Source organism: Lathyrus oleraceus, chromosome 2, assembly GCF_024323335.1.
Source record: "Lathyrus oleraceus cultivar Zhongwan6 chromosome 2, CAAS_Psat_ZW6_1.0, whole genome shotgun sequence".
Classification (NCBI taxonomy): Eukaryota; Viridiplantae; Streptophyta; class Magnoliopsida; order Fabales; family Fabaceae; genus Lathyrus; species Lathyrus oleraceus.
This window is the reverse complement of record NC_066580.1, coordinates 20,467,299-20,477,214: the sequence shown is the minus strand read 5'-3', so window position 1 is coordinate 20,477,214 and position 9,916 is coordinate 20,467,299. Positions and strand designations below refer to the sequence as shown.

The 9,916-nt window shown below is 37.0% G+C and overlaps 1 non-coding gene across 1 annotated transcript; it reads left to right on the top strand.

The window, feature by feature from the left end:
- Positions 1–9,152: 9,152 nt before the first annotated feature.
- LOC127124638 (small nucleolar RNA R71) lies at positions 9,153–9,259 on the top strand. Its single transcript, XR_007804106.1, has one exon. It is a non-coding gene; the product is annotated as a small nucleolar RNA R71 (small nucleolar RNA).
- The last annotated feature ends 657 nt before the right edge of the window (positions 9,260–9,916 follow it).

The following is a 9,916-nucleotide window of genomic DNA, read 5'->3' as shown; positions in this document are numbered from 1 at the left end:
AGGTCATGGGATGGATCATATTATCCTTAATATCAATCATCCATTTTGGTGGATTATGGTTTACACCTTATCGACACCCAAGTTCCATTGATATTAAGGATACATGAACGGATCAACCATGAATCAAGGGTTTGTTGCAAGTCACGAGCATGGAGTCTCGGTTTAGAACCACCCAAAAGGAGTGTACTAGGGTTTAAACCTGTCAGACATGTTCTACAAGAGGTTCCCATAGTCATCATCCCATCTTTCGGATATTATCGAAGAAACAACTACTCGTATTCCAAAAATATTCTCAAGAGAGACTCTTATGAGTGTAGTATCGCATAACAATCGTATCAAATCTTACATTTGAACGACTTTCGCACTACATCCTAAAAATAGGCCAAGATGGGCTTGGTAAACTAAGGTCATTGGCTTCTAAGGTCTATATTGGAAAGAGTAATGTCTAACCACAACTACTTGTGTGACATTATTGATCCCAACATGACCTCCACCAAGTGAATTGACTTGCAAGTCAACTTGCTAAGGAATAACTCCACACAAGTCAACAAGACTATGCCATTCTCCTATCCTAAGTGCACTCGAGTTTGGGTATAGAACTCATCTCACAAAGATCACCAAGCATACAAGGAATTAATATTCAAGCAATTCAATCATTACATACAATACAGTGATCCCAAATTGCATAAAAAATATGTCACAAAACAATATACAATACAATACAACACAATATGAAAAGTAGGCAAAACCCACTAGGCAAATAAGTATCCCCAGCAGAGTCGCCACTTTTCTGTAGCGGGGTATTCGTTACCATTAGAGATATTGACTAAATCCAAGGTAAACCATACAAGTCGAGTCGCCACCGCACTTCTATTTATCCAAAGGAATGGTTAGAAAGCGAACAAAAACCTAAAAGTTTTATCGAATCAAAAACTAGTAAAAATGTCAGAGATCTGGGTAAGGGGGTTGGTTATGCAATGGGAAGGTTTTAAGCACCCAAAACATCCTAGGTACTCCTAGGGAGCCCTTTTCACATTTGTTGTAAGGTTGGTATTTTGTGAAAATTTATTTGTGCAAACATGATTGAAGAGATGAGAAGAGAATATACAATTTATTTACATTTTTGTGTTTGAATGGATGAACCCATTGCCTACGTACCATCTTAAAAATATTAGGATCAAAACCTCGTAGTTCGGGGTAAAAATCTCAAAATGAGTTGGTGAATTGATTGGTTCAAAAGCCTTAAGGTCTTTTGTTATCCAAGGGAGAAAACTCAACCTAAAAACCACAAATCCATCATGTGAGGATAGCTTCAACATGCTAGTGAGGGCTTAACCCTATAATAAGCATGGAAGACTCATTGTCCATCACTAAGGATAAAGGTGAGTATTATATCTACTTCAAGGATAACTCAAATCTAATAGGTAATGGTTATGAAAAGTTTAACTAAGAAAGTGGCCATTGAAACCACAAAAAGATATTTGGATGGGTTATATTTACCAATGAAAAGTATTTACAAAATATGGTCAAAGTAGATTAAAGATTCAATTCAAAATAAGTGTTATGAAAAGAAAGTTTGAAAATCAAAAGCATAAGGCTTAGGTTTCTAATGTTTGAAAAGAATTGTTAAATGTTTGCACAAAAGTTTTGGCTTGGGTTAGAGTGGAGAGAAGAAGAATGGCTAAAGTCCTAAACATACAAGAGGTAAGGGAAAAGAGAACAAGACCACAAATGGAGTTCCTCTCTTGAGATCATATTGATGATCCAAGTAGCTCCCATCCTTTGGAATAAGCAATCACATAAGCATAAACTCAAGCAATCAACAATCAATGAATTCTTGGACAAGGCTCCTCAAGGTATCTGGGGTTCCTCTCTCTTAGGAGCTCATGGCAACGGTTCCTCAATTAGGCTCAAGTTGGAATCCCTAGCACAAGAAAACACATGCATCAAAAGGTTCTATTAACAATCAAAGAATGGACAAGAGGGAGTTTAGAATATGGTCCTTTCAATGTTCATCTTCAAGCTTTAGGCATTCTAAAGGCATAAGGCCTAGTTGCTCTTTGACATTTAAGCACTCTAAAGGCATGAGGCCTAGTTGCTCTTCAAACTCCATTAACTTGGGTAAAGTCCTAATGTCTAAGTCCATTTTGTCCAATTCTTTGCATTTGGTTCACAATCAAACAAACAAAACACAAGCACAAAAGATATATACACAATTATATGCTCAAGTGAGCAAAAGGCAAATGGCATTAACATAAACATGTGCTCCAATGAGCAAAGGAAAAAGCAAATAAATAATATGTACAAGAATAATAAATTGCATAAATGTAAAGTGCAAAAAGTAAATGTCAATAGTTAGTGGTTAATAGTTAGTGTGCCATAAGGCAAATTTAGCGCTATGTTAAGCAATCGTAATTGGACTTATGTAGAAGTCACAACTATCTGAGGCCGGTCAATAATAATGTAGGCAACAACACAAGTTAGAAGTCTTGATTAGTGAACCAAGTTTCAACAACTTGCCATGCCAAAAGAAAAAGAGAATTGATCTTGTATTGGTTTAAGTCATTTGCATGATTTAGGAAACAACCTATCCTTAATGCAAAACCATTCACTTGATCAATTGATCAAGATGAATTAGATTTGGATCAAGAAAGATTAAGTCTCCCTAATCAATGCTAACTTATCAACCTTCAACTCATTGATCAAAAAAAGAAAAAAAGAAGAAGAAGGAGATGAATAATGGGAATGGAAATGGAAAGAATAAAGTGCATTAAATGAAATAAGATGTACCAATCAACATGTGTTGACCAATGACATTGAGGGTCATGAGCAATCAAAAAAACAGAAGTGAGATGAAGATTGGAAGTCAAGAAATGAACAAAATATTTTTTGGCATTTTTTAATATTAAAATAAACTTGAATTAAAATATTAAAGGAAGGTCAAACTTCAAAATCACTTCAAATCAACTTTGAAAAGTCCAAGTGATTTATCCTAAGTTCAACAAGGTCAAACAAAGTTTGACAAAAAATTTCAGCATTTTTAAAAGTCAGAAACTATTTTTAATCAATTAAAAATGAATAAAAATAACCTAATTGAACTAAAATCTCAATTAAATCTCAAATCAATTAAAAAATTGATGAGAATATTTTTCATAGATCCATCATCATTCAAATAGGCTAGGAAAATATTTTTGTATTTTTTGAATATCAAAAACTATTTAAAATGAATTAAAAATAACCAGAAAAGAGAAAATTCACAAAAAATATCAAATGACAAAATAAAAAATATTAAAAATCATTTTTAGAAACTAGAATTTAAATGGAGAAGAATGCAATTGGTCCCATATTTTTTGGAATTAAAATTAAGAAGTTATGAATTTTTGAAGTTAAATGGAATAAAAGAAATAAAAGAAAATAGAAATCAGAAATTAAAAATTAGAAAAAAGGAGAGGCGTTGGATGATGGCTCATTAATTGAGCTGGCACATCACACGGTCTCTGAGCGCGCTTCCACCATACGTCCAAGTCAATGCATCACACAAACATTAAAACAAAGTCATAACATTGGACAGCCTAGATCTAATCTGGAAATGAAATTGGACGGCCACGATTGGATCTGGAGACCAGACGGCGGCCAGCGCCACCATCTTCTCCGGCTAGCTCCGGTGGGAGCTCAAATTTGCAGAAGAGAAAATGTGCACCAAAACACACGATCCAGGTACCAAATTAAAGCTGGGGTGATGTACATCACCCCTGTGCCATCTATTTCCACTCTAGATCTCCATAGTGAGAGAAATCAGAGGTTGAAACTTGATGGTGTTCATCATGAACTTGCTTGATTTTGAAAATTGAGCATACAACAATGATGCCTCTATAGAGAGGACTTCAGACAACACAATATCAAGGCAAATGGATCAAAGATTAATGAGTTTTGAAGAAAAAACCAGTTGAAGCACACCTTTGAATTGTGAAGCTTTGAGCTACTCTCCTTGCCTCCTTTTGCCAAACAGAAGTTCAATGTATCATATGATGAAGGTCTAGGAACTTTAGATCTGAAGATTCAATCAAATTCAATTGAATTTCATATCTGAAAATTTGAAGAAAATGTGAACTTAGTTCCTTTGGTAATGGCTATGGATTGAGTTGTGCAGCATATCAGGCGCCTTTAGGTTGATTTTCAAGTGAGGCAAGCAAGTGTATTTATAGCAAGAGCTGATGCAATGCATGATCAAACTCGTGTGCATGTGAATTGGTTCCTCCATGCATGGGCCTGTACAGGTGCATGTGAGGCCCAAAATCCATTGCAAATGCAAGCTGAAATGAATGTGAGATGGTTTGGACGTGTACATGCAATTGGTTTGGAGTGTGCAATGAGTTTCAAACAAGTTTCCATAATTGCACCAAAATCGTCCCCTCTTCGAAAGTGCCATTTGAAAAATGGAAACATAGGCATGTGGGTAATGGTTGGAAAGGTCTTGACATAAGGAACAAATGTTATGTTGGACCAAAACTCATTTGAAGTGTGGAAATTAGTGAATTTTGAGTTTAAAGTGCAAGGTGCAAAACATGCAAAAGTGAAGTTTCCAAATTTAGCCAATGTTCAAGCCCTTCTGTTTTGATGATGCAAGCTCCAAATGGAAAAACATCCAACATAAACGTTGTATATCTTTTCAAGACAATAAAAATGGACTTAAAGTTTGCATAATTTGGATTTTTGATGAGGGAGTTATGGGCACTTGAAGTTGGACTTTTTTGCCTTTCAATGCATTTGGTCCAAAGTGACCTATAATGTTTTGCATTATCACATGTATTTTCTTTGAGATTTTGAAATTTTGTTCAACATAACATTTGAATTAGACATCTTAAAATTTCCAATGCATTTGATCCCACCTTAAAATCATAAAAAATTAATGAGTTATGTTCTTGGTAAGTTGACCCAAAATTAGGGTTTCAGTCAAAATGACCTATAATGTCTTGGAATGGATGATGACCTTCCAAGCCTCAAATAAATTTTTGATGAACATGAAAGTTGTTAATATTGTCCTTAAGAACATTTTTTATTTTGGGATCATCTCCATTTGACCAATACATAAAAAGTTAGGTCTCAGTGCATTTCCAAATAGTCAGATGAATTGACTGATCAACTTCTCAAGTCCACAACTCATATCTTGATGAATTGATGATTGAGGACACTCAAATAAGTTCAAATATGCATAAAATTATGAATTAAAGAACTTCCCTTGATTTTATTTGATCATGGGCTGAGGTTGCTTCATGGGCAAGGCACACTTGGTACACAGATGAATTAGGGCTTCCTTGAGAAACAACACCCAAACCCTTTGACTTGCTTTGATCAAAATGATGAATTGAGATACCATGGAGGCATATTTGATGGATGAGATCTTTGGGAACCATTACCATGCTTGCTTTCATCTCCACTTGGCCATATCTTTGCACAGAGGATCTCATAGAAGCTCTTGACCTTGTGATTGCCCAAGCTACAAACAAGAAATGTTAGTGACATATTTTTGTGCTTTTGGTTAGTAAACAAAATGAGAAAAGCAATAATATACAATTCAAGCATGCTTGGTGATCTCAAACCACTCTCAAGAGATCCCACCCAAAGGTAAAGGGAACCAAGATGCTCATGATCCTTGAGGCTTTGCAAATGCAATGTTATGATGCCATGAGGGATCTTAGGGACAAAATTGGGGTCTTACAGGTATCATTATAAGTTAATGGGAATTTAGTTGTATTACTTTCTAACTGGGCTATGAGTCGTTCATAAGGGAAATCATCATTGATAGGCACTCGTTCAGGTTCAATATCTTTCATCCTTGACAAGTGATCAGCTACGACATTTTCAGGGTCTATCTTATCTTTGATTTCTAAATCAAACTCTTGTAGGGGTAAAATCTACCTTATGAGTCTTGGTTTGGTGTCCTTTTTACTTAATAGGTACCTAATTGCGGCATGATCAGTATGGATAATTATTTTTGCTCCTACTAGGTAAGAATGAAATTTATCCAAAGCGAACACGACAACTAAAAATTCCTTTTATGTGGTGGTGTAGTTCATCTGCGCAGGATCTAAGGTTCTACTTGCGTAATATATTGCATGAAGCTTCTTATCCTTTCTTTGTCCTAAGACTGCGCCTACGGCATAATCACTAGTGTCACACATGAATTCAAACGGTAATCTCCAATCGGGCGGTTGCATGATAGGTGCGATGGTAGAGATGTTTTTAATTGTTCAAACGCCTTTAGGCATTTTTCCTCAAAGACGAATTCAGCGTCTTTCATTAATAGGCCAGTTAGTCGTTTGGTGATTTTTGAGAAATCTTTAATGAATCGTCGGTAGAAACCGGCGTGTCCAAGGAAACTTCGTATTTCTCTTATGGTTTTCGGAGGTTGAAGGTTTTCTATAACTTCTATTTTAGCTTTGTCAACTTCAATCCCTTTATTAGACACTATGTGTCCAAGTACGGTTCCTTGTCGGACCATGAAATGGCATTTTTCCAAGTTTAACACGAGGTTCACTTTTACGCATCGTTCAAGTACCATTTCTAGATTCGATAAACATCCTTCAAAAATCTTCCCACAAACAGAGAAATCGTCCATATATACTTCCATGATGTCGTCTATAAAATCAGCGAAAATTGACATCATGCATCTTTGGAATGTTGTGGGAGCGCTACATAGTCTGAACGATATTCGTCGATAGGCGAATGTACCATAGGTAGAAGTGAAGGTTGTTTTCTCTTGGTCGTCAGGATGAATAGGGATTTGAAAGAATTCTAAATAACCATCTAAATAGCAGAAGTGAGAATGCTTAGCCATTCGTTCAAGCATTTGATCAATAAAAGGTAAAGGAAAATGATCCTTTCTATTGGCTTTGTTTAATTTTCTATAATCAATGCACATTCTACTTCCAGTTACCACTCTTTGTGCTATAGATTCGCCTTTTTCATTATTAACAACTATGACGCCTCCCTTCTTTGGTACGACATGTATTGGGCTGACCCATTGACTATCAGATATTGGGTAGATAATCCCTGATTCTAATAACTTTTGTACTTCTCTCTTTACTACATCACTCAGAATGGGATTTATCCTTCTTTGATGTTCTCTAGAGGTTTTACTGTCTTCCTCTAGCATAATGCGATGCATGCATATGGAAGAGCTTATTCCTTTTAGATCTGAGATATTGTAGCCTGAAGCAGTTGGATATTTCCTTAAAACATTTAGGAGTTTTTCGGTTTCTATCTGCCCTAAGTCTGCATTAACTTTTACAGGTCGCTCGAGTTCATTGTCTAGGAATTCGTACCTTAAATTTTTGGGTAGCGTTTTAAGTTCTAAGGTTGTTTTCTTCAGGCAAGGTATATGATTGGGTGTCAGTGCTAGACATTCACTTAGGTTGTCATCTTGGTATTCCTGACGCCAATTTTCATCTTCAAAAGTAGGAGGCCTTGGAATTTTCAATATTTCGGAGTATAACGTTTGTTCATTCTCCATTTCTCTTACACATTCGTCGATGACATCTAGTAGACAACAAGTATCGTCTATAGCTGGTGCCTTTAAGAATTGCATCAGAATGAATTCGACTTTTTCCTCACCGACTTCAAAGGTTAGCTTGCCTTTCTTTACATCTATAATAACCGTGGCAGTAGCTAAGAATGGTCTTTCAAATATGATAGGGATATTGGAATCCTCCTTTATGTCCATGATTATGAAATCAGTAAGAATATAAAATTGACATATGCGCACTGGAACGTTCTCTAGCATACCTACGGGAAATTTAACAGAACGATCCGCAAGTTGTACGGACACCCTAATTGGTCTCAACTCTCCTATTTTAAGCCTTTCGCATATGAACAAGGGCATTAAGCTAATACTGGCTCCTAAGTTGCATAGTGTTTTGTCTATGACAAACTTTTCGATTACACAGGGTATGGAGAAACTCCCCGGGTCTTTCAGTTTAGGAGGCATATTATTTTGAATTATAGCGCTACACTCAGCAGTAAGTGTAACGGTTTCGTTATCCTCGATCTTCTTCTTGTTAGATAAGGTCTCTTTAAGAAAATTAGCGTATGAGGGCATTTGAGTGATGGCTTCTGTAAAGGGTATTGTGATATTCAATTGTTTCAGAAGCTCTACAAATTTATTGAATTCCCTACACTTTTAGATTTAACAAGTCTTTAAGGATACGAGATATGTGGTTTATATGGTGGTGGAGGCACATATGGTTCTTCTTTCTCTACGGCCTCTTCGCTTTTATCTTCCTTTAGTTCGTCTTCCTTCTCAATTATTTTACTAGAGTCTTGGTGCATGGATGAACTTTGCATCCTAGGGTCGGTCGGTCCGTCTAATTTTGTCCCACTTCGTAGTATAATAGCATTTGTATGACCTTTCGGGTTTGGTTGTGGCTGTCCAGGAAATATACCTGCAGGGACAACAGTAGGTGCTTATTGTTGAGCCACTTGTGAAATTTGTATTTCTAACATTTTGTTATGGGTGTCTAAAGCGTCTACTTTGTTTGCCAACTGCTTGATTTGCTCACTAGTGTGTATGTTTTGATTTAGGAAATCCTTATTTGTTTGGGCTTGGGTAGCTATGAATTTTACATCATTATTTCAAGGTTTGACTTCCTATGAGCATTAGGAGAAATTGTGGCAGCTTTATGATATCCTGGTGGCACAACTGGTGCTTGGCTAGGTGCATACAATGCATTATTGTTTTTGTACGAAAAGTTCGGATGGTTCTTCCAACCTGGGTTATATGTATTTGAGTAAGGGTTTCCTTGAGCATAATTCACTTGATCTGTGGAGATTTCTATCAAAAGTTGACATTCAGGGCAGCATGCCCAGGAACTCCACATATCTCGTAGTTCGGTGCTACGGCAACCACGATGGTTGCAGGTGTTATGGTCAGGTTTTCTATCTTTTGAGTGAGAGTATCTACCTTAACATTGACATGGTCTAGACTGCTTATTTCGTACATACCGCCTTTCGTTGGAGGTTTCTCTACGGAGGCTCTTTCGCTTCCCTACTGGTAGTGATTCTGAGCCATACTTTTGATAAATTGATAGGCCTCATTGTAGGGTTTATCCATTAGTGTGCCACCTGTGGCGGCGTCTATTTTCAACCACTCTTCTAGACCGTGATGTGGATAAAGCCTCATCATGTCTTTGTATCTCTCCCAAGCTTCAAAAAGTGATTCATTGTCTTTTTGTTTAAACTCGTTTATTTGGGCTCTTAGGATAGTTGTCTTACTAGGTGGGAAATATCGTGCTAAGAAAACTTTCTTCAACTCGTTCCACGTAGTGACAGAGTTGGATAGTAGAGACTGGAGCCAAGCTCTAGCTCTATCTCTTAATGAGAAAGGGAAAATACATAGTCTTATTGCTTCGGGGCTGACACAATTCGCTTTCACCGTGTCTGCGTATTGCAAAAACATTGATAAATATAGGTTCGGGTCCTCCGTGGGACTACGAGAAAATTGGTTTTGTTGTACGACTGACAATAACAAAGGTTTTAGCTCGAAATTATTTGCCTCGATGACAGGGGCAGCGATGTCGTTATGTGGTTCATCCTGTGAAGGGATGGCATAGTACTTGAGAGGACGATTTTGCGGTCCTTCGGCCATCTTTGGTTGTATAACTGGTTCAGAAATAGGGATATTGGGATCGGGAAGATTGTACTTGATACGGTATTCGTGTATCCGGCGTTCTAATCTTAGATAACGCGTTCTTCGAATGGTAACTTTAATTTATCGCCTTGAGAGCAAGTACTTGGCATACACTCGACAAATTAAAAAGGGAAATAGTTTTGTTTGCCTTAGTCTATACTGGCCAACACTGGAGTTACGATATCGACTAAATTAGTCCCCGGCAACGACGCCAAAAACTTGATCGCGACT